The sequence below is a fragment of the Streptopelia decaocto genome, assembly GCF_964273445.1.
Source record: "Streptopelia decaocto genome assembly, chromosome: 12".
NCBI lineage: Eukaryota > Metazoa > Chordata > Aves > Columbiformes > Columbidae > Streptopelia > Streptopelia decaocto.
The window spans coordinates 6,274,476-6,300,184 of NC_138667.1; positions in this window are offsets into that span (position 1 = coordinate 6,274,476).

The window sequence follows — 25,709 nt, forward strand, 5'->3', positions numbered from 1 at the left end:
AAATATTTAATTTGCCATTTGTCAGTGAAAATCAACAGCTTGTATAATACATCTAACATGTGATCTTCAGGTAGACAGGAGATTCCCCAGGAGATGCACAAACAGATCTGACATTATGGAGATCAGCACCAGCGTTTTCCCTTTGTGCAGCTTTGCTTTGTACAATGTTCTGAACTACAGCTTGAAGTGAAGTCTATGCTGAAAAAAAAACCCCTCAGTCCTGGAATCCACAGGGACAAGGCTTTTAATCAAATCACCAGATGAAAAATAAGCTCACACAGAAATATCCAAGACTAAATATACTTGGGGAGTGAGGAGATATTTCATGAGCATCACCTAACCGGCATTTGTAGGAGTGGTACAAGCATGATCGCATAATTCCCATCCCTCTTCCCAGGGCTGAACACCATCCTGAGGATTCCCTGCTCCAGGTTTGGCTGTTCCCAGCCCAAGGTGGGCTGGGTGGTCGGGCTGATCCCAGCCTTCTCCAGCCTCAAACCGCACCCATGGGCAGCCACTCCACCATGCACAGAACACCGCAGCCTTCCCGGGGTGCAAAAAGCTGCATCCAAGTAACCCTGTAACCACGGCAACACTCAGGATCAAAAATACACACATTTCAAACTCCTTGTAGTAAAAAAAATATCAATAAAGGATGGAAGCCAATTTCTACGCATTCCCATGCTCTTCATAAGAAAGTCCTTGGGAATATCTCAGCTCTTCAGTATTTGAAAATAAAGGAGGCAGAGTCGACACCCAGTACTGACTGCTTCAGGGTCAGTTATTTCACTATTTTTTCTAGTTTAAAGTACCTGAATTTCTTTAGCTCCTTTGCATTTTAATGTTCATCTTAATGCCTCAGATAGGTTTTTATCTCTTTTTCTTTCTCTGCAACACCTCCCCACCCCTTCTCTTAAAGTGAAACACTGCATGTGAGGAACAACAGTCATTTTCCTGAGCACACAACAACTGTGATTTGAATGTCAACCCTGCAAGCATGATTCACATTTTACATTCCCCAGCATCAAAAGAAGTTGCAGAGCTCCATCAGTTTGCAAAGCTGATGTTAATAACCCCCAAGTCACTATAGCAACAAGGCTAATTAGAAATGGTCTGATGTTGGGGTTGATCCTTTCAAACTTCTCTAGTCTAGGCTGCAACAAGATGGTTAAGTAGTTAAAAGGCTCAGAACTTCTCCCTTTAAGAGAAAATATGCGAGAGGGTCAAGGGTTGAAAAGTGGAAATAACAAATACAAGTTGAAGGGCCAGCTGGTGGACCCAAATATTTCAGCATTTACTCCAAACTTGCTTTCATTGACTGTGGCTGGTATGGAGAACCACACAAGTGTGCCAGGAAAACTAACTCAGCACAGAGGTCTCCAATCCAGGAGGAGATTCCAGCCCAGTTATTTGAGCAAAGCCCTAGCACAGCCAATAGCTCCAGGATGCCCAGCATCCACCTGCATTTGAAAGATCTACAAATCAGCCTGGAATGAAAACATCACTTTGCTGCTGCTACCACTTCTCATAACAGCAGAGAAAAGGATCCTTACTGGGCAACTCCACAGTGACAACACCTGTAGGAGATGAGAAAGTACTAAAAGGCCTGTCACCCAGGGAGGGCTTGGTGAGGGGCTTTTGAAGTGCTCTGTTACAGGCACTTGCCAAGTGCTGCAGGTCTGTCCTGAGCAGCAGCTGCACTCAAGGGCACAGCAGAGTTAATAAGGCTCTCCTCATCACTGCTGGCTTTGATTACACAGGATCAGGAGAGCAGACAAGGGTGAAATAGGTAGAGAACAGAGAGATAATCACTGTAAGGTTGCCTTTAATGAACATGTCCCGAACAAGACTGATGCAAACTGATGGGCAAAGATCAGGGGAAAAAAAAAATCCACACAGACCACATTTGAGAGGCCAATATCTTCTGTAGGTCTCATCCTTCTGCAGGGCTTTGCCAGTAATATCACAATGTCTCCAGCTTTGCGTAGGTTCCTAGTGTGACCATGGGCAGGACACTCTGCTTGAGTTACCAAGTCACAGAACAGTGAAGCTCTTTATCTGTGTTGCATAAAGATGCTGCAAGGATAAATTCAGGTGGTGGCTGAAGCTAAATAAACAGACTTTGCACCTATTACTCCTATTCTTGTCAGGTTTTCAGATAGCATTCAAATTGTAGTACTGCCAGTTCTGTACTCTTTTGAACTACAGAATGCGCTGAGGTATGATTTCCTTTTAAAATATATTTTAAAGAAAGAAATCAGTGAAATTACAGCTCATATTTCTTACAAAGGTGTTGAAACTTGAGGTAAGAAAAAGGAACTGCATAGTTTTTAAGTGTTGCTTTTGAAAGGCAAAGATTGCAGTTTTATAACATCAAAACCTCTTTCATCAGAAACACTGGTATTATTACTATAAATGCCAGCAGAATTTCAGAAGGGTTGTAGCAAATGTATCAAAATATATATTTAAGTCCAATTCTACCTCCCAACAGGGTCAACGGCAGTTTTGCACCTGATAGAAACAGCAGCAAGTTGTTTTGGTCCATGTTACCATGAATTACATGTTTACATATTTCAGAGGTGGTCTGTCTGAGGTGGTTCTTCTACATTGTGTTCTGACCAAAGAAACTGGCAGCATTGCAGCATGTTAAAACTGCAGTGAAGAGAGTTGGCTATTCTGTAATAAAGGCAGAAGAGAATGAACAAATTTCCAAACTAGAATTACAAGTAAACTTTACAGCCACTGAATTGGGCTCAGACTTGAGAGGCCAGTGAATCACAGATGATCAAGTGAGCACACCTGAAGATGCCACCAGCCCTCAGCCAGGTCATGGTAATAGATTTAATCCATTGCACTGTGCAATAAAATGGATTAGTTTACAATGACTGCTGAAGAAGAGCTGCAAGTGAGCAGACAGCCATTTCTTACAGCTGAACTGAAGGCCATGTAGCTTCATGAAATGCTGTGACCCCAGTGTTTGACAGTGCAGGCATCCTGTGAGAGAGATGGAGCTTTACTTTCCATTCTGTTACTGTCCTCTGTAGCACCTCAGTCAGGTCACTCTTCTCCCTTCCTTTGCCACCCTTTTTGTAATCTCATAATGTCATAGGAGTAGTAGCCACCTCCTACAAAGTGCTCTACAAACCCTAGCAACTTGGGGCCTCTAGGTGCTAATGTAATGCAAAAAATAAAGGACCTGAGTTCCTTGGTGGCACAGAAGTTTGAAACAATGAGTTAAGCCTATTTTCCCTCTGGTACAGAAACTGCTTACACAATGTCTTCTCTCCTCCTTGCTAGAGCATCTTCTCCAGCACTGCATTCCAAACTGCTGCCAGGCAGCTGGAGCAGCAGCACAGGTGACACCCATCTCACCCATGAGTATTGCAGCAAGATGTGCATTGCTACAGCTGTCAAACCTCAAGAGAAATGATTTAAAACCCAAAACCCTGAGCTATGCCTGTTACTGAATATCCTTTAGGGCTTAATGTTCTAGTCAGCCTGCGGTGACTGAATCTTTAGAATGTTAGATTCCAGATAAGATTTGACAGACTCTGTAGAAATCATGAAGCCTTCAAGCTGCAGCTCAGGTCTGACTAGAGCCATTGGCCTCTTCAGTCTTCTAAATGCTTGTCAAAGATGTGTGGAGCAGTTTTTATGCTGGATCTTTGAACTGCTGGATGTTGCCGTGATGTACTCCAAAGAGAACCGTTGAGTGTAGGTGATATCTGAACCCAGGAGCAGACTAGCAAACCTGCAATTCAAGTCCTGAATAGGAAATCTGTGAACACAAGCACTACTCTAAGTAGCCATTCCTCCTCCACCTCTCCCCACCTTGCCTCCAGGCAGGAGAAGAGGCTTTTGTACCGTTTTAGGCAGACCACTAAAGGTGACTGAATAAGGGGATCAGTTCTCTTCCACTGCACAGGAAAACCAAAGAGCAAGTCAGCTAGGGCAGCCTGGACCCCAGCTTTGAAGTGTGATGCACAGAATCAGGGAATGCAAATATTCCTTTCCCCACACAGTAAATTATAGGCACACCCAGTTCCTTGAGTGTTTCTAAAGGCAGTGCAGGCAGCAGCCCTGCCTCCCCTTCTGCATCTCCTGGGAACAAGGTGGGGAGCAAAGCATTTTCCTCCCTGTTCCTCTGCAACAGCCAAGGGTGAGTGATGAATGCAGAGCAGCACATACATGTAGCAGCCTCAGGTGTCCTGCCTTGCTCAGACAAAACAGGCCACAGTGGGGACAATCTGTTACTATCCAGGGCTAATTTAAGTTAGGGGAGACTTTCCAAGTAAAATAATGCATGATGCCCACTTTGTACAGAGTGACATTTAAAGCAAGACTAATTTAAAGCATAAAGAATTATTTGATTATTGCCAGTCTTAGCCTGTTTTTAGGCTCAGGGGAAACTCCAGCATAGCTGTATTTGCCTATGACTCAACAGTTAAGAAAAAAAAAATCAGAACAATCACATTCTAAAATATGATTTAAAATAGCCCTTCATTTTCTGCTCCTCTCTACAGGCCATTTTGTTTCCTTCCTAGCAGGTAGAGTTTGCATGTGAAATTGAAAGGAGAACTGCTTATTAAAAAAAAAAGGTGCCATCCCCAAGCTGCAGCTCTCTGCCCACTCAGGAACAGTGTGCTCCTGCCAGGCTGCGCTCTCTCAGGGCCTCTTTCAGCTAATGTGCCACCTAATGAACACAAGATGAATGTACCTTGCCCAGAGACAGAGCAAACAGGGAACCTCATTTAGAAAAAGCATCTGCTTGTTCACCCATTGTGTCTCTTTTCATAAGCTACATTCTCAGAAGCTCACACATCATGGGACAAAGGGCTGATCCTGGGGACAAGCCACAGAACCTAAAGAACTGGAGGATCTGACCTGTCATTTTCTAAATGAAACTAGAAGGAAGCAATCTTCTACTTCATGACTTCAACTCCCCGTGTCTCCAGTATGCAGCCTTTATCCTTCTGGGCCAGAAGCAGCTCCCAGGGCAGGCTTTGCCACAGTGTCCTGCAGGGCTGACCATATCTCCATCAGATAGAACAGCAGAACCACAGACATCAGAAAGGTACATATTTTCACCTAGCAACCCCCATAGTAAAACACAACACTTTCTTAGGCAATACATTAACCTTTGGAAAGGCAACCAGTATTTACCAAGAGATTATAAGTAATACAAACCTATTTGTTACATTTCTGTGCTTACATCAGGAATATTAATATTACTGTTCAGCCACATGAGCTCCAGGAATCAACTTTGACTGTGAAGACAAAAATTAAACAGCCTCTTCCACTTCAGCACATTTGCATAAGACATGGAAATACCGGTGACTTTTAGGTACACAATGGTTTGTTTTCAAAAAGACACAGTGTAAGTGACTGAAAAAGACTTTGACACACTGCTTTCCTAATGCTTTCGGTCAGGTGTATTTTAAAAAGTTAAGACTCTAGGCTCCAGGTTCTCTGTCTCTTTGCCACTGCAGTAATACCACTGGAATAAATAATTATAATCTTTTATGATTCTGTTGCTATTAGACATGAAAAAGGTTGATTTTGAAACCTATGGATTTCCCAAGGTAACTGAGAAAACCTGTGCTGGAGTTCCAGATCATTGCTGCTTGGACTCTGTGCTGGGTTTAGTCATCTTTTCTTGCACTGTCTGGTGCACAGTCAAACACTGGCACAGCGTGCTCTCTCACAGCCCTGCCATCCATACTGTGCTGCACTTGCTCCTGACCTTTCCTGCAAATACTCTTTATGCAAAACCAACATCTTTAGGTGCATTCATAGGAAACAAGTTACCCTTCCCAGATTTCCTTGTCTGCCATGAGCCATCATGTCAATAGTGACAAGACAAAACTTACTAACTGAGACCATATTGAATAAATGTGACTTGCTATCTGATTTTTCTCCCTCTTACTATTGTATTTGCCTTTGAGAAATCTACTGTGAAACTTAGAAGCATATTAAGACAAGCTATAACTACTGAGTATAATATTGGCTTTGGCAATTAGACTTGTTACTTGTGTATTTTTATGGTGTATGATGCCATAACTTAGCCTGGTATAATTTTTTATAATCTCCTATTAAACAAACAAAGACAGCTAACACAGGCTTCTTTCTTCCTTGAAACTCCCTCTTTGCCTAAGAGGGTGTCCCATCATCCAGAATTTATTTTGCACTCCATGCAACAGAGTGAAGCATAATGGGTCCATTTGGTATTATGCTGCATTAGTTAATGATCATTTATGCTGACTTGTTACCCATTAGATCCCAAGCAAAACTTGCACTGGGTACAAATCTCAGCTTGAAACAGCAATTCCCAGCTCAGCATATCAGTCTTTCACCACTTCACGCTAAAGAAGGGCAATGCTGAAATTGGATGAAACAGAGGTTTCTGGGAAGAAGGTTTGTGTTGCATCTCTTACCCCATATAGGAAATTTCCTTCCTTCACAGAAGAGGGGACATGGTACTGTCTAAAGTCTTTTGGGCTAAGAGCTGCCACTTTGCTACGACTCTTGTCCATGTGATTGGAAAGTATGACCAGAATATTTTCAGGACTTGACATTAAAATATTACATCTTTTTTTTTGTTTGTTTCCACTCCCAATACTACGTAAGCTCTCTTTATCCCTCCACATACAGCCCCATCTCTAGTGATAATGAACAAAAGCAACATTTCAGGACCATGAACACTGTTGCCAAATCCAAACACATTCACGACACTAGTGTAAACCTACAGCACTAAAACAAGTGGGGCAGCCTTCCCCTACATGCCTTGCTGCAGAAGACTTTGAAAAATGGGAAAATTCAGATTTTGCAAATAGAAAACACAGAGCAAAGGTGGGATTCTAAGATTATGCAAATTTTGAGTTCAGTACTAAGAAAAGAGTTTAAAGAAAAACCTCTTCCAAAAGATTTGTGAATGCCTGCAAATAGTTTATAATGTCTTATGTCCATTTCTCATAAGTTTTGAACAATGAAGGAATAAAAGGTGAAGGCAAGACATCAGCTAAAAAATCCAGAGTCTTTTGATATTATTTTTATAAGTTACTTAATATTACTTAAATTTTTATATGTGACTTTAGAATGAAAGACCTTTAACACTTATCATAGAAGGGCTTCATTAGACATCTTCAAACTGAAGTCTGAAAGACCCAGCTAAAAATAAAAAGTGAAAAGGTGCAAAGAAAGGAAGATAAAAGCTTTCAAAGCAGATCTTTGCTTTGAAATCTCATGAAGATCTTCAAATTATCCTACTTTCATTCAAGCAATTGCAGAGGATTAGAATGCACTTTGCTATAGCTGGAAATCTTGCAAGAACTTGCAGGGTACTGACAAGTCTCTGCAGGAGTAAAGCACTCTCATCTTTCATATTTTAGCATTAAGAAGGAGTTTGGACACTTTCTACCATTTCTTGCACACTCAGCATTGGGCCCCACTGTATGTTGCCCACAGCATTCACCATCACCCAGCTCTACACTGAAACCTGTAGCAATCAAGTCTGCCTTGTGGGCTGATTGCACATAAGGGCACCCACTAGTGAAACAACTGCACTGGTTGAGTCTTACTGGGATTGTTCAAGGGGAAAATGACTTTTCTCAATAACCCAGGTGATATAAGTTAATGAGACCTCAAAGATATGATCTGTAAATCAGTTTTCCACTTATTTGTCAGAAGGAGAGCAGTTTTAAGTATCAGCTTTTATTTTTAAGGCCCCAGATCTGCATGGTTTATTACTGGAAAGTAAGTGAGCTTGAATTTTGAGATTAGTGACAGCAACATTGCATGTACCACAACTATTTTGAAATGATGCTTCATGAAATTTCATTTGGATTTCATAAAGTAGCTATTGTTGGTTAAATAGTAATTGATTTTAAAAGCACATTAAATGAGGAGTAACAACAACGTAATTTATGAAAAATTGTTACAGTTATGTCACAACTATTTACATTTGAAATGCAATACCTGAGGTTTAAATTAAATATGAGTATGAGTACAGAAATGTTGATTTCAGAGTGCAGTCATTTAAACCATGGAAAAGCTAGACAAGTAATAAGCATTAATTGCAACAGATGTTGCAGATTTTTTTTTTAAAACCCACTAAAATAAAATAAACACAGTCAAACAAAAACCATCACAGGTGAAGGAATAGTTTGCTATAAGGTTTGATTCTGAACTGTGGAACCTTTCTCCCATGCATGACTCACAAAAATAATGTCAAAGCCAACTGCAGTGGGAAGATTGCTGACTGCAGATGCTCATGTCAGGTCCTGCATAGAAAGCATCAACAATCTGGTCCTCTCACTGCTGCTCAAGGCACTCTGTGAAAGACAACACTTCAATTCACTTTGGCTTCCTCTACAGCCAGAGGTGCAGGAGGCCTGAATAAGAAGGCCAAGCCTCTGCCATGGTAATATTTGGTGACAAAGGAATGAAGCAGGAAAACAGGCTGGTTCTGCTGACAAGCAGCAACAAACAGCCAGGTGTATTGTGTTGGGTAGGGTGAAGGTCAGAACTGACACATGAGACTCAGATCTGTCACACAGGGAAATCAAATGGAAGTTTCCCTAACAGTTCTGATTCATCTCACATCTGTAAAAGTCCATTCCTCACAGAAAGCTGCATTTTGACAACGTGGTAGTGGTAAAACATTCATGAAAAATAGGTGGGAATTTCAACAACCATCTGATTTTAACAGCATGTCAGTATGAACAGGGGGTTTCACAGACTTTGCCACACTACACCTTGTTTGTGCTCAGATAAGACTCTGAGGTCAATTATTTATACGAGCAAATGCAGCAACTTCTCATATCATAGAATCATTTTGGCTAGAAGAGACCCTCATGATCACTGTGTCCAACCATAGCACAATGGGAAGCAATCCTTCCGAGAACAATGTTTCGATACAATAGTCAACAAAAATGCTGCAGCTTTTTCTAGCCAACACCTATCAGTGTTATTCTTTATGCACTGGTTATTTCACAGTACACATCAGGATGATTTCACATCACGCAAAAGCATCTCATATCAAAATTGGTTTGACTTTAGTGAATAATCGGTACTGGGTGCTGCTGGAAATTGTGGGTTTTTTGGGGGGGTAGTACCACACAGCAGGCGTTCATACGATATCAGTACCATCCACACTGATCACAGCAACAGCAAACTCAAGACAATCTCAAACTGGGTCTTTAATCCAAATGGGTCTTTGTTCTTTGTGGCTGCTGCACTTCCCTGATCTCTTAGTAAAACTCTACTTCCACTTGTAAGTTGAGAAGTAAAATCTTACTGTCTCTCAGACAAAGCTTCCCAGAGCTTCTAGAGGAAGATTAAATGCTGAATATCATCTGAGCTTAGCCTACAGCTATTTGCATGATCACATAGCAGTCATGGTGTGAATTCCTAGAGAGTAGCTATAATATTTAGGTCTAGATTTGAGCTCCTCATTTGTTATTGCAGTGTTGATGAAGATACACTCATACTATCTTTCATCAAAAATAGGCTAAGACTTTCTACAAAGTAGTGTGCATTAGAGAAACATGATCATTTAAAGTACAACTAATGGTCAGCTAGATCTTCATACAGCAGCCATTCAATGATGCCAAGTAGTTATACATGAGGCTGATGGACACAGGTTGCCACTTTAAAATACGTAATGGATTTTCTTATTGAAATGCTATATAACTTAACATCTCATTTTTAAAATGGGCAGTAGAAGCCTGTTCAATTTCCTTGACACAATCAAAGACAAATGGCAGAAAATTAGATGACTGAAGAGAAATGCAGTTGGAAAAGGATAGGAAAACAATGCCAAAGAAGAAGTCAGGATTCCTATGGGCTTGTTCATTCCTGAGAGGCAGTTGCAGTACAGTGTGGATGTGGGAGCCATAGAAACCTGGCAGAGAGCTGCATGTTTGTTTCTTTCCCAAGAAAACAGACTTGCCAGGAAACAAAGACCAGCTAGATGCTCTCCAGGAATCTGACCTTTGTGGCAAATTGAGCCCAAGCTCAACCCAAAAGGCAACAGCCAGAAGGGCAAGGTGTTCACAAGCTTTTCAAGCAAGAAGTGGAGCACATGGGGTCAACTCTGGGCAATGCAAACCACAGCATTGTTCTCTTGTTGGCTCACAAGGTGCCTGGTTCATCTTCTTTCTCCCAGTAAGCAATTCTAAAACTTAGGATATCTCCCACCATGCTCTTAATCTTCAGGGATGAAAAACTGGGAATTTTCAGAAGTGAGAACTAAGGGTTCACCAAAACCAGCTACACAAAACCTTGAGTGTGATCCAGGCAGGCGTAATTTCCTCCTTATCCTTGGAATAAGGGAAAAACAAATGGGGAGACAGGAGATGAAGTAGTCACAGGACAGAAAATGGCAAGCAAATCACTGCCTGAAAGAAGGTTTTCATTTTTTTTTTTTCTTGCTGGATTTGAATTTAAAAAGAAAACATCTCAAAGTTATTGTGATTTGGGGATTAATTCATAATTTACAGAAGAGGAAATTAGATGGGAAGGGACAGGTAATTAAATATCTATTCTTTTTCAACAATTACTTTACAAAACATCTCAGCTACAGTCATTCAAAGTGGACTCTTATAGACAAAAACCCCTATGTGAAAGGAGGTGAAGCAAATTGCAGCAATAATGGAGGCCCAGAAGGAATTTCTAAAAGGAAAAAAGTGACACCAGAGAGCTTATGAAAACAAAAACCTGACCCTAAGTCCAGGCAGGAGCCTGAACTGAAATTGCAGATGTTATCCCATTTTCAAATCCTGTTTGTCACTAGACAAATGAATCATGTTTTATAGTGGCCCAACACACTCAATATGCAGCCTTCCAGATAATGCAGACACTGCCAGCTCCTTTGGCTTTTTAAGGAATCTTTGTGTAAAATCTTGGTCTCTCCAACCTGGAAGGAGAACTGAAATTTCTGAGGTAAAGATACCAGCCTGAGATGTATGTTGCAACTAATAATCCAGCTAATACATTAAAAGAGACAAGACATTGAAAAGTAATAATTACAATTAGTTTCTAGATTCTTTGCTACTTAGAAGAGATTAGTACCAATTAGTTACCTAGACATATGTTGGCTAACCTCACTGAATCTCCTGTGGCCAGCTCAAGCACACTCAATTACTGCATGAAGTGAATTTTTTCTCAGTTACTTTGCATTAGAGCAATGCCATACATTTGGTATTTTGCTCTCAGTTTACAGAGCTACATCACTGCCCATAGATCTGATCTGATATCTCATTCAGGGAATAAAACAGGTTCCCAGCTTTTCACATCAGCTTTTCATATGGCTAAAATGGGTGAAAAGCTGTATATCAGTCAATCAGTCAGAGTTCAGAAAATTCTTTGATTAGATTAAGATAAGGAACACAGAGGGCACTAACTCTAGAGGTTACTCCAGTGCAGCCAAACCCTGCAGTAGAACACCAGTAAATATAAAACGACGAAGCACCATGGACAGTTCAGTAGCTTTTGATCCAGCATGTTGCGGCCAGTGGAGAAGGTGGTGGTAGTTACAGCAGTGTAATTAAAGATGTCCTTGAAGATGCACAAAATTAAATTCTTTTCTTCCACTTCCCACAGTGCTACCCTTGCATCTGAAAAAAAGCTGGCATGTAGTCAGCAATGATGTGTACTACTTCAACTGCTTGTCATTTCTTAGGTAGCAAAATACATTACTCTGACTGAGAATGAGTCTGTACTGATGACTAAGCTAAAAAGTTCAGGGAAGATGGAGAACTTTTAGGCTGGGAGAATATTCTCATTTTCTCAGTGTGAATAATGTCAGAAACCAATATTTTCAATCACTGAGAATGGCTGAAGGTCAAGGCATGTTTCTGAGAATCTTATTTAGATAGTAGTAGTATTTAAGTTTAGTAGTTCAACCAGTCCAATACTCAAACTTAAATATTCTCTCTTCTTGCCATCACTGTTTTGCTCAAACACCCTATCAGCAATTTCTCAAAGGAATAACACAAGTCCTGTGGATTTAGATTCTAGCACACCTCTGGGTTGTCAGACAAACATCCAGACAAACCTACAATCATGGATAACTTTGCTAACTCACATCTCAGCCCACTTTCCATTTAAATTGCCCATAGTTTTACCCAAAATCTATATTCCCTCTCCCTAATCACTAGTGATTCTCTGAATCCTGTTTTTACTTTCCTCTCTTTCCCCTGGCCAAAGTTGAAGATACTCCCAGCTTGCAGCACTGCCACCTGAAACTTTTTAGTTACTCTATTTATATTTCCATCTGTATCTTTGACTGGTAATACATTTTTCTGCTTCTTAAAATAATGCACAAATACCTATTTCAGCCTACCCCACCCCAGCCAGCAACACACAGCTTGTATGAACTGGCAGAAACTGGTGCAGACCTTGCTATGGCAACACTTCAGGTTGCCATGAAGAAATTTGTGACACCATGCAAGGTCTGAATGACAATATGACATTGTCATTCAGGTCCCCTGGTGAACCTTTCAGTGACATTGGATGACAATTATACATTACAGAACCACAACCTCCACATTCATTATGAATTTTGACAGGATTAGAAGCAACTGATTGTTTAAGGAACATGTACTGCCTGGTACGCTCTGACTTAATGTATTTAAATGTAGGTAAAGTTTTTGTTTTCACCTAAATTTAAGCATTCTCTGATCCATGAGCAGGAAACTCTTAAAAGCATCAGAGAGAACAGTCCTTTATCTGGGATATGCCATATAAGCTAAAACATCTTTTGCAAATAATTGTCTAATGTACAGAGATGCCACATACATTAGCAAGAAAGATAGAGTTAATGCTTAAAGCCAGTGAAAAACACTAGATACTCCCTTAGAGAAAACACACAGTTCCAGTGGCCATATGACTTCTGGAGAAAGTTCAGATGTTGACTATTATTGATAAATATCTGTCTGCATAGATGGAGGTTAGGCTCTATTAAAACTTATCATGATAGTAGGGCACTTTGCTAACATCTGAGAAAAATAAAAAAATATAGGGTATCTGGTTTGCAGTGGAGGAAGCTGATGCTAGAAACGTTGACTAGTCCTCTTGAGACTTACAGTTCATGTCTCCACTGGCTCAGGCAAGCCCAGAGCTGATATTTCTCAGAGCATGATGTAGGGGCTTACAGTCATCTCAAAACCCCATTGTACGCTATATTCTTGGGTTAGGGATATCTTCATAGGGAGTTCTTAAATCTTTGTACACATTAGATGCTATGGTTATGTAGTTGAAATAGCTGTACATTTTCATTTCACAAAATACCTGCAAGCTTAGCTGTCTGGATGTAGATATCAAACACTGAACAACAATGTGAAGCAGAAGAGTGTTTCTTTGCTAGCCCTTTTACTCTTCTCCTTTGGCCTGAAATGAGCTTGGTCGCTGTTCTGGGGAAGGCACAGGAGAAATGCCATCCAAAGAAATAGCGCCAAGTGTTTGGTTTGAATGCTCAAGCAGAATACGTCTCATCTGAGCTGTGTTGCTCTAATTACTAGCTTTGTTCCCTCAACTTGCATGCCTTTTGCAGCAAACAAATGATATGTCACCAATCATCCAGGCAGTGACAAGAGAGACCTAATACAGCTGTGCTCAAGTACTTGGTAGAGGATGAGTTCTCTTCTGAGGTTTGGTTGATGATATTTGTTTTGTTTTAGTGAAGACAAGTGTGACTGATATTCCACAATGCAGACCCTTCTTTGATTATGATGTCTCAGGCAAGTGGCAGATGTGCCCTCTGTTAGGGCTAATTAAAACCAATTAAATAATTCCAATATAAGCTGTAGAATACATTGGAGAAGAACTGAGGCCCTCTTGAAGAGCAAAGGATTTTGCATTTAAAACTGGGGAGAAGCACATGGAGTCTCTTTGCTATGTGTTTGATATTAGCACTTAGAGTATCACAGTGGTATCTGGACAGCATTCTCCATCGCACCTACTTCCCACACTCCCTCGCATGTCTCATTACACACCATTCCTCAATACCATCTGCTGGGTCCCCCACAGTATGCCTTGTCACCAGCTGCTTAGCAGAAGGTAAGACAGCCCAACAAATGGGAACACTGGGTCTCAGCCTGACCTTAATAAGTGACTGTGCATCTTGAACCTCCCAGGTAAAATGGGGGTGATGACCCATTCTCCTCATACACCACTCTGAGCTCCACCTCTCAGGATGTTCTGAGTACTCAATACTACTCAAGGCAAACATCATAGATACAAAACCACAGAGATGGGAGACAAGCTAAAACTTGAATTCTGCTACATGGCACAATAAAGCATTGGGTAGAAGAACCTCAACCAAGCTCAAACATGCTTGCTCCTGGACTCTCAAAACACTTTGAGCTGGCGAAGTGCTTTGTATAGGCTCATTGCCCCTACTGAAAAATATACTATAGTAGTCTAACTATAGAGTCTAGACTATAAATTAGACTCAGTAGTGCCCCAGCTAAAATTGCAATACCACTTCTAGGTGTTCAGAGCCAGCTTGGGTTTCCCCCTGCAATTGCATTGAGCTGTGTAGATAGACTCTTTTCCACAATTTTGCTGGCAGAAAATACCTTGTCTAGATTGTAGGGCCTACACTGTTTTTGTTCACATACTTTCTGGCAAGAAAGTCCCGCTTTAACATTCACAGCAATGTTACTGTATGAAGAAACTAATTACACTTTCACCCAGCTCTCTCAGCACCTACACTGAAAGCATCCCTGGGGCTTCCAAGTCATTTGAGGATCCCCACCTTGGCTGGCCTCTCAGAGTAACCTGAAAGACCCTACCACATCTCTGAAGGGTCAGCAATCTCCAGAAGCAGGAGTTGCTATTAGCATTTCTATACAAGAAGCTGCAGGATGATTCTGGGGAGCAGAATTTGACTGTATGAAACACACCTCTAGTAAAAAGAATAGCCTTGTCAGAGAAGGCACTTTTTTAAAGTGGAGAACAGTTCTATAACTCACAGCTCTCCTTGTCAGTGTTTTGCAACATATAGCTCAGGGCAAACAGCTAGGAAAACCCAGGCAATTTTCTTTTCAGCTGCTTACTACATGGTCAGTAACCCATTCTCCAGAAATTGGGTCATGAAACATTCATCAACAAAGCCAGAGCCTTCACATCAGCACCATTCACTGCAGCACTAAGCGAATTATGCATCCTTGTCCACCTCATGTTTTAATAGACTTGCTATCTGACTGCCTAAGACAAATCCTCTGGTCTAATTGAAGAGATGAGTGCATCTGACACAAACAAGCAGCCAAAACCTTTTGTATAGCCTTGTTGTTCTATGTGCAATAAAAAAATAAAACCAGAAATTGGTTTTATTCTATGAAGTTTTTAGTCCCTCACAGCTGCTAGTAGAAAAGCACCAATGTTAACTGCAGACTGCTGATGAGGGGACAGAGACTGGCAGCATTTAGTTGTGATTATGGAGGACACTTTCAGCCAGGCTTGTAATTTATTTCCACTTCTTTCCTATCCTTTCAAACCTCCATTTGCAAGGCAGCAAATCCTCCTCGAAACCTTGCCTGCTGCAAAGACAGGGCAGTTCCCAGGCTAAAGGGAGTGTGTGCTGCTCTGCTTTAGGGGTTAGGCACCTGCTCACCCCAGAGTCCCTCCATGGGCCACTGAATCCCACAGGGGTCTCCAGAGGTTATGCAGGACCTCAAGGGATTACTCAAATTCAAGAGTGCCTTTTCTTCCACAGGTGGATAATTGGCAACTCTACTCACAGCATCCTAGGTAGAATGTAGTCCTGTTCCCCTTGTTCAATTTACCAGGCTTGGCATTAATCCTCATGCCTTTGGGCACAAAGAGCCAGAGATTGATGTCCTCTGTGGGGGGGGGAAAAAATCCACAGAAGGCAACTAAGCCCTGCAAATATCAGAATCACCTTCTGAAAGTGTTTATCACAGTTGCCTCTAAGTTTAGGGGCACAACTCCCAACCTCTGGTGTTTTGGTTTAATGTCTGAATAAGATAGCAACAAATTTACATCTTCGGAATCATGTCCCTGCTTAGGGCAAATTTTAAGTGGTGCAAAGTGTTAAGTTTACTCAGCAAATTTGTAGAAAAGTGTCTGTGTGGATTATCCAAGCACAAAGTATGCAGTTCCCAAAACCTACACTTCTGTTTCTTTCAGATATTTTTTCCATGACATTCTATTCTTTCTCTGAGATTCAGAATAGAATTCTCTTTGCCTGTGTAATCAGGCAGGCAGGTTTCTGCAGAGGGAATGCATGGCTGCATTGCAGAATTGAAATCCATTCACCTCATCTAGTCTGAGCACACTGCAGCCATATCCATCAGGATGGACAAGTGACTGCTGTTTTCCAGCTCTCGTCCTTCAGTTTGAACTGTGCTGCAAAGACCCTGGATTTAGAAGTTAAGAGTTTCCTCCCTGTCTCAGACTTGGAGGAGAGCAGACTTTTCTTGCAGGAGGCTGGAGAAGCCTTCACTTCACCTTTGGTGGCTCATGTATCAACACACACTTTGAAACTTTTCAGTAATAAGGCCTGCAGAAAGAAACCAAACACCACATTGCTGCTGGTTGTATGATCTGAAATTGCAGCTTGAATTTGGCTGAGTGGCTGCGGGTTCCCCAGTCCTGTTCCAGTCTAGCCCTTGGCTTACCTCCATCTCAGCCTCTTCTCATATTCTGAAAATTAGCAATTAAACAAAATGAAGCACCTAGGAGCTGTCCTAGCATGGTTTGGTTTTGTTTTGGTGTTTTGTTTCCCCCCCCACCCCAGTATCATATGTAATGGGCACAGACTTCATCCTAGATTTTGCTGTCATGAAACAGGATATTTCCATCAGATTCTTGTTTTCTCCACTAGTAGCCACCAACAAATCATTATGGCCAGGGGTACATGGTTGCCACATGTGTGTGACCATAATGTACAAACACAGACAAATCAGCACCTACCTTGAACAGCAAATATAATCCCTCCAACAGTATTTTCCCAGCAGACACCACCTAAATACTACAATGATCAAAGGTGTTTTCCTTTGTGTTCATCTCCTCTTGTTTACAGAAGAAAATACACTTCATAATTTTACTAGTGATTTTGATGGTAATAAGCACATTTGTCAGGACAGTAGTAGGAGGCTTTATGCCCTGCTTGACAAAAATAATCACCTGTGATTCCTGGTGTAAACTGCTGCCACCACACATTTAAATGAGGAAAAACAAATACAGCAATAATGTGGTAATGGTTGGTTGGTCTTGATGGGAAACAAGCTCTTCTGTCACTTCTGGTTCTATTCTGTCCCTCCTGGGCTAACAGGACCTGCATCTAATGCACCCCAGTGCATTAGTGTTATACAGTTCTACTCTGTATATAGCATAAGAGCAATAAAAATACTAAAACTGTCCTGCATCACTCATTTCTGATCCCTTAACAATCTCTCTAATTCATCATTGCAGCATTCTGATATGGTATCACAGAAAAACCCAGCATGCTGGTTTTCTGATGATTTATTAAGAAAAAATTCCTATTCCCACTCATTAGAAGGTGGCATCAAAGCCTAAAACTTCCATGCCAAAAAAGCATAATTGCATCCCTGTGATGATTTAGTTTCACTTTATCACATAGGTGTCCAGTACTATCACTGCCAGTTTGCAGAGAGCAGGTTCTTGCATGGCAGTGCTCTGAGTTCCTGCCAACATTTCTACTATGGGAAACAAGAAAAACTCCCCACAGCCCACAACAATCTATTCCATAGACTCATAAGACCACCTTTTTCTTTTTGTCAGCCAGCACTTTCATTCCTATCTTTGGGATTGTGCTATGTAGGCTCTCGTTGTTCAAGAAGAAACAAACATCCAAGGAAAATCCTGTCTTCACAGTGAGTATATGCCTATATGACCAGGTGCGGACACATACCCAGCCATCTGTTTCTGCTCCAAAACGCTCAGCTCCAGGCTTTGGGAGCACTGCTTAGAGGCAGGCTGGCTGCCTCTAAGAGGCTCAAGACCATCAGACCTTATTTTCCTGGGCTCTCTGCTCCACATCACTGCTGTGCTCTGCCTCCCCAGCTGGGAACCACAGATGTAGCGCTCGCTCTCTTCTAGACGGCAAAATCTGGACCAGATTTTCAAAGGAATTCCTGGCCAGACATTTGAGTACTTAGCACCCACAAGTGGGCCTGAATTTCAAAAATACTAAAAGCCTGGCAGTTCCTTTCATGAGGTTTCCAAAAACCTGCATGCACCCTACCACACATTTCCCTCCATGTGCTTGCACACTGGATGGTATCTGCAGCTCAGAGCAGCAAACACTTTGTTACACCAGTCAAGAAAAACAAATACTGGAAGGGAAAGGTGGCAGAGAATAAAACCACTTGATACAGCACGCTCTCTTCATATCACAAATATCTAGAAATTTGCGCATGAACCAGTTCACGCTTCAGCACAGTGCCTCATCTTAAAGTAGGGAGGAAGAATACGAGTGCTACATCCAGACTGATAAAATGATTGCTCTAACACTTATAAGAGCAACACATGGCACTTTTTGTTCCTGTGCACCTATTCATCCACCTACGTTGCCTTTTTTTATGCACTCACCACTGAGTCCTCTGCTTGAACACTTCTGCTGCAATGTGACAGCATCAGGATGTCAGCTGCTCCCATCCAGCAGCACTCAACTCTGCAAACTCCCTACAGCTCTTTGAACTATTTTTTAAAATGAAACAATAGATTATCCATGAAAATATAACCTTACAAATAAGAAGGTTTTGGTTTTAAATAAAAACACCCTTAACTGTCCAGGTCACCTCTTGCTTCAAAATGGAAGATAAATATTATGATAAAACAATTGGGAAAGTTACTTTAACAGAAAAAAAAAAAATCCATATTTGGACCAGCTGAATCAATTCACTTATTTGTGTTAAATTAAGCAGAGCTTAAGTGATTTTTTAAGTTCATTTTGAAGCGTATTCATAGAGAGTTAAAGCTAACATATACTCCAAAAGCAAGCTGCATCCCAAGGAGTTGCTGCTGTTACTTTAAAAACAGAGCAGGACAACAAAAAACATCCAACACACACACACAAAACCCAACACACACATCAGTGAGGCAAATAATATGCCTCGTATGCTCTATGTATTGTTAAAAAAGTTTTTTCTCTGACAATATACCAAGCAAAACCATTGTCTTCTGCTATGCTCCACTTCTGTCAGGCTATGAACAGGCTTTTATAGTATCATATTTACAGTCTCTGTGTCTGTCATAAGCATTAGTAGAGTTTATTCCCCTAGAACCCTTAAGAGACAGAAAAATATAATCTTCATTTTACACATGAGGAACTAATGTCCACAGTAGATTAAGAGTTGCCTGAAATATCTAAGGAAGTCTAAGGCAGACTAAAGACTGGTTTTTCTGAGCAGTATAAATATCCAAAAATATTGAATCAGTGGTACAGTTAATTTTGTCCTTCACAGGACAAAGCATAATGAACTTGGCTTTTCCTAGCACTTCTTATGGATCCCCTGCTGTATTCCAGATAGAAAATCCAAGGACAAAACACCTGTAGTGCAAAGACCACAGAGGCAATTGTGGCAGCCAGCACGCACTCAGGATGTGCTAGGTTTCTCTCATGTATCACAACTGATTTCTATTAAAAGAAGAGATATTGGCCAAGACATTGAGATTATCTTGTGCTAACAGCATCATGAGATTTTTTAACTTCTGCCTGCCCAAGAGATATGAGCTAAAGGGAAGCAGATTTTGCAGGAATGTCACCTTTAGTAGAGGAGCAGCCTCCTCACCTACTGCACTGCAGTGTCACCCTTGGTGTGTGCTCCAGCCACAATGCTATAAAACACCTGACCGCCCAGCCCACAGGCAGTGGTACTACCAGTTGAATGCTATTCTGTCACAGCAGTAACACTTCTGAGGCTGGTGAATGAGTAAATGTCTCAAGAGGTTTTTTCCCCCCCTCCCTTTTAGGAAACTGTTGCTTAAACAATCTAGACACACCAGTACTGTATGTGGTTAAATAAGTGTTCCTCACCTGCTACTCTAGAAGTATTATGTTCTCTAGACACACAAATGCAAAAGCTTAAAATACCAACTCATCAGCAGAAAGATCATTTGCCATGTTCACCGAGTCTGGGACCCTAGACCAAGCCTGCCAGCAAAAAGCCCTGTTGTACTATGCTAATTACAAAGACACAGCACTACTGTTGTAGGCTGCTATTGTTCTTGTGTAGCATGAGAAACCAGGAGACACAAACTTACTTTAATCAAGCAGCAAACAAAGAAGTAGCAATATAATCTACTATTTGGGCTGGAAAGTGCCCCTCCAATTGATCCAGTCCTGCCTTTACAAGCAAAGGAACAAATTACCAGGATGCTCAGTGGGAATGAGCTCCTGCTAGTGTTGTTAGGGGGAGAAGACCACTGTCCGAGAGGGATGAGCTTGAAGGATGCAAGCAAGCATAGGCAAAAGCTTTCTTGCTGGGGAGAGGCAAGACTGAAACAAAACAGAGGAGCTCAGTTAGAAGAAGATTGTGCAAGAAGCTGTTTGAAAAACAAAACACAAAACAAAACCACCAACCCACAAAACTAAGCACGTATGTTTGTTGTTTTTTCTTTGTGGTTTTGTTTCTGATTTATTTTGTTTTCTCTTTTTCTTCTGGAAGCTGTCCTGCATGAAGAACAGCTGGAGTTTGTGAGAACAGGTCTGAAGAACACACTAGAAAAATGAAGATCAACTGGCCACTCTATAGCTGGCTTCAACTGTGCCTATTAAACCCTTCCTGGCATAACCATGAAAACCCAGTTTCATCAGTTATTTTTAGGTAGCTATCTGTGACCTGCTTGGATGATCAGGTTAATATAGCAAGACTTACAGGTATATATTTCGGAGTGGCACCTCTGAGCCCATGCAAGATCTAAAGTGGATTCACTCCAGCTAGAAGAGCCTGTTTCCTACCCACAAATGTCAGAAATACTCATGGTAGGTTTTTTGGATTAGGTCCTAGATGCTTTCCTAATTTTTCAATCATATAGGAAAAAGCTGCATCTGATACAGTTCTGTTTCTTTTCCTTCTCACCATCTTCTGACAGCACTGTGAGGGGATTTAGTGAAACTCAGGACAGTAAAAAGCTGGCAAGTCAAATCCCAAACCCTTACAGAAGATGCAAACTAGTGCAGTTCTTGCAACTGAGCAGAATGCAGCAACAAACAGAAAACAGGTTTGAAGAGGGTCATAAGAAATTTAAACCAGAAGTGACACAAAAAGCATGATGCATGAAGGGAGGGGTGCTAGAAAAGATTTCAAAAGGCCACAAGAGAATCTCTCCCTGATTACAGCAAGAAAAACTATAAATAAAACAGAAGAGATTTCATGCAAAGTAGATGTGATTCTCAATGTGCCCACCATTTATAACTGATTGTGTCATTAGTCACATCTTCTCCGGATGATCAAATATGCATGTATTTTGAAAGATTGGTTCAAAGAACATTGATACATAAATCTCTCAGAAATGAAACACCCGGTGTTCTGGACAAAAAGAAACTCCCTCATGTTATTCTCTGGTTTTTAAGGTCATTAATAGATTCAGAGAGAGGACTTATGGCAAGGCATCTGGACTCTTCAAATGTTGCATTAATAGAAGACAAGTGCTATACAAATCCTTTTTAACACTCCAAGACAACAAAGCAATTTGTTTTCTTACTGTCAACTTTTATTAATAGATTGAGTTTCAGTTAAAGAAGGTCATTAGGAGAAAATGGAGAAATGAACAGAATGCACTTCTGCTGGCAAGAAAGCAAGAAGCAAACTGTGAGAAGAGTTAGAAGTGCTAAAAATATGCCATAATAATGGATCATCCTTTCTCTGCAATTTTCCTTCCCCCCGACATCTGCACTGTCTTCATAGAAACCTCATATCTCCTTCATTGCCTCCTTATTTATACAACAGGAATAAACATGACCTACTCAGCTAAGAATCACATAAGGAACTGTAAGCCTAATGAAATTTAAAAATTCAGTTAACACTTACAAAATTGACAGGCCATCCAGTACATTTGCTACTCAACTAATAGGTCACTGCTACATGGTTTTGCAAGATCATTGTATGGGGTAAATAATTCCTACATCAACCACATGCAAATATACACATTTTGAAAAATAACTGAGTTTCAATGCATGAGACACTTGTGAAAAAAAGTAATACACCCAAAGGATGCATGAACACCAGAACAAGCTGCCCAGAGAGGTTGTGGAGTCTCCTTCTCTGGAGACATTCAAAACCCACCTGGACACCTTCCTGTGTGACCTCATCTGGGTGTTCCTGCTCCGGTGGGGGAATTGGACTGGATGATCTTTCAAGGTCCCTTCCTGTCCCTAACATTCTGTGATAAAGAAAAATAGATTCAGGAGGACTGAAAGCACGGAGTACAGAGAAAGGCTTATACAAGTCAATTAATATTACAGCTTTCCAGAAGATGCTTAGCTTTGTTATATTGCTCTGCCAAGATTAACGTAAATGACATTGATCCAAAAAAATATTCAGAACACAAAATGGAAGACTGCTTAATTGACAGTTTTAGATCCTTTCCTGTTTAGTATCATTTTTCTTCAGATATATTCAGTTCCCTTTATTTTCTGTGATAGTTTTTAATAGAAGGATCTTAAGTAATGAAGAACAAACTGTTTAAGAGATGTTTAGTCCTTTTCAAAGCTTCTATACCCACTGTTTAGACCTACTCACAAGGGTTCAGGAAAGCTGTAAGAGCACAGCTCTTCAAAATTCAGTTATTATGGGAGGGACAAATCCTGGGGAGTAAAAGCTGTCTCCATGGCATCATGGGGCAAAGAAGCCTCACTAGTTTGTTATTCACAAATGCTGCTAACAAAGTACCTTTTTTTACATGCAAGTTTTTTTTCTGCCAAACACCCAGGAGATTTGTCATTAGCAATCTCTTAATTATTGCACAGGCTTTTCTTACTTTGACATTGGAGCTCTAAATAGGCAATGCTGAGTCCTTAACTAGGCAAGATTCTCAGACAAAAAGGTGAGTTTTCCTCACCTTATAAGTGCAAGAATCTGGCCACTTAATAGTAGAAGGGCTAAAATTTTAATTGTGCTAACTGAATATAAATGATGACCTGGAGAACAACTTAATCCCTACTGAAATATCTGAAACTCATCTTATCTAGGGAAAGTTTCTTTGCATAAGGAATAATTTCATGTCACTTTTCTCATGCCTTATTGGTAAGGATATTTTGGTAACAGTAGCTCTATTAAGGATCCCTGTGCTCCTGTTGGGAGCTCCTGTATCCAGCACTGGGAGTTGTAATTCTCTGAATTAATTGATTCATCCATCTTAGGCTTGAAGAGGACTATTACAAGACTTGAGCCTGATCTGCTGTGCAATGTACTGTAGACAGCCCTTGCTTGTTCAGGGAATCAGAAATGCTGGCTGGAAGGCATCTCTGGAGGTGATTTAACCTCCTCATAAAGCAAGACCATCACCAACACTTGATCAACTATGACTGCACCTGGGTCCTTTAAAATCTCCAACAATTCAGAACTTCACCTTTAGCAAGTAAGTTTTTCCTGATGTCCACCTCCTTAGCTGCACCACACACTAGTCCCTCACTCTGCAACCTCCTACTAGAGAAAATAATCAGTTCTATCGATTTGTTGAATTTCAAATTTCTCTTCATCAGTCCTCAAGTTTCCCCAGTTCCCTCTAAACTGAAGCTCTAACACTTGTATATAAATCCTACAGGTCAATTTTTTTCTGTCCACAAGTTTCTCAAAGACACATTCTCTCATTGCAAGTTGTTGTTGTAAATGCTGAACACTACTGGCTCCAGTATGACCCACTGGGTATTCAGAGTATTCTCCTTGACAGCAGCTGTAAAGTGGAGTTTTGAGAAACTACTACTCTTAGCTTGAGTACTGGCTGTACTACTGGGTTTTAACAGCCTATTTGTCCAACCCATACTTTGTCAGCTAACAAAAAATAATGCTACAGGACTTATCAAAAACCTTAGAAAAGTTAAAGTTCCGATAGCTAGCTATTTCATCTCAGGTTGGTTAGGCACAATCAGGCCCCCTAGTCAATGAGTGTTGGCTGTTCTGGTTGCCTTCTGCCTTCCATGCTCATGGAACAGAATTCCAGAATGAAAAAAATCTTTCTAAGGACTGAGATCAGGCTGATAGACAAGAAGGACTCGGGGCACAGTAGATCATTCTCAAGGATCAACATACCCATCAGCCTTTTTCCAGTAACTGGGTTGATTTTGCTTGTCTCACTCAGTGACAGAGACCCTCTGAACTTTCTTTTGCCACTAGCACAGTACAGACCAGAAGGGCTGAGTTCACTTTGCTATTCCATCACAGCTCTGCTGTGTGATGGACAACTCAGAGATTTTTTTTTTCCATTTGACAATATATATCTAGTCTATGTTAGTCATCTAGATTCCAGCTACTATTCCCTTCTCACAGTAACACATCTGGTTCATCACATAAGTGGAATGAGCTGCTGTGTAGGCACAATTACCTGCAGTGATTATAGAGATTGTGAAGACATTCTACAGCAACTGGACAATGTTATTACTACTAAGGCAAGAAAAGCCTTTGCCATAACCCTTCAATATAATAAATAAAACACACATGGCCCTGCTTTTCAAGTCAATATTGTACAACAGAAGCTTGCATAGCCTTTTCTTTCCAGACCCACTAAACAGAGCTGGTAAAAATAAATGAAAAACAGTTTTCTTGGCCCTGTACTTCGAGAAACATCTTGGATTTGATTTGCTGCTATTCATGAGAGTCATGCTGTGCTCCTTTTTTCATGCATATTTAAGTGGCTGTTAGCTTTTTGCAAAACATTCCCAGAACCTGCAAGTTTCATGAGTTTGTCCTGTAAGTAGATTATATTATATTATATTTATCAATCAACTCAGTAAAGGCTGCAGTGCCTTGGAGCTTCTGCCATACACCTCACTGTCCAACTTCGGAGCTCTTAGATGCAGTGAAGCAGCAGGCATGTTCACTCTCTGTACATTTGTATCAATTAACTCTTGCAGAAAATTGCTAACATTCACATACATTAATTGTTCATCACTTACAATGACTCTTCTGCTCTACAAACCCACCAGGGGTTCTTCAGTTTTTCCAAAGCCTAGTAACCTGTGCAAGCTCAGTTCCTCAAAAGTGCTCTCAGAAATACACTTGTAACATTCAGTGGGGGGGGAGCACACACTATAACTGTGGTGGTTTTTTTCTCTCCAGAAGAAAAAAGCAGAAAGCATTGGAGGCAGCTTGAAACAGGGCTGCATGAGAAACAGTGTAGAAGGGCACCTGCTTCTGAAGGAGGGTGTCAGTACAGCAACAGGCTATTACTTCCCTCACAGCTGTTAGCATTTGAATATTTTGAATTTGCTGCCTCCTTTATCAGCTTTGTTTCCAAGTGACAAGGAATGCCATCCTGAGGAGTGGGAAATACCAAGGGTGGGTGAAGAAGGGTCTCATTCACTGGTGAGGGAGGGGATGGCTTTCTGACCCACACATGCTCTGATCGGTCAATACAGGCTTGTTACTCTTCAGAACCAGGCTAAGGGCTCAATGAGATGTTATTTAAGCCATATCCCAAGAGAGGAGACAGGCTAAAATGGATGTAGCCAGTGCTGAGAGCAAGTAGAGAAAGACAGTGAGGGCATTTGCTAAAACAAG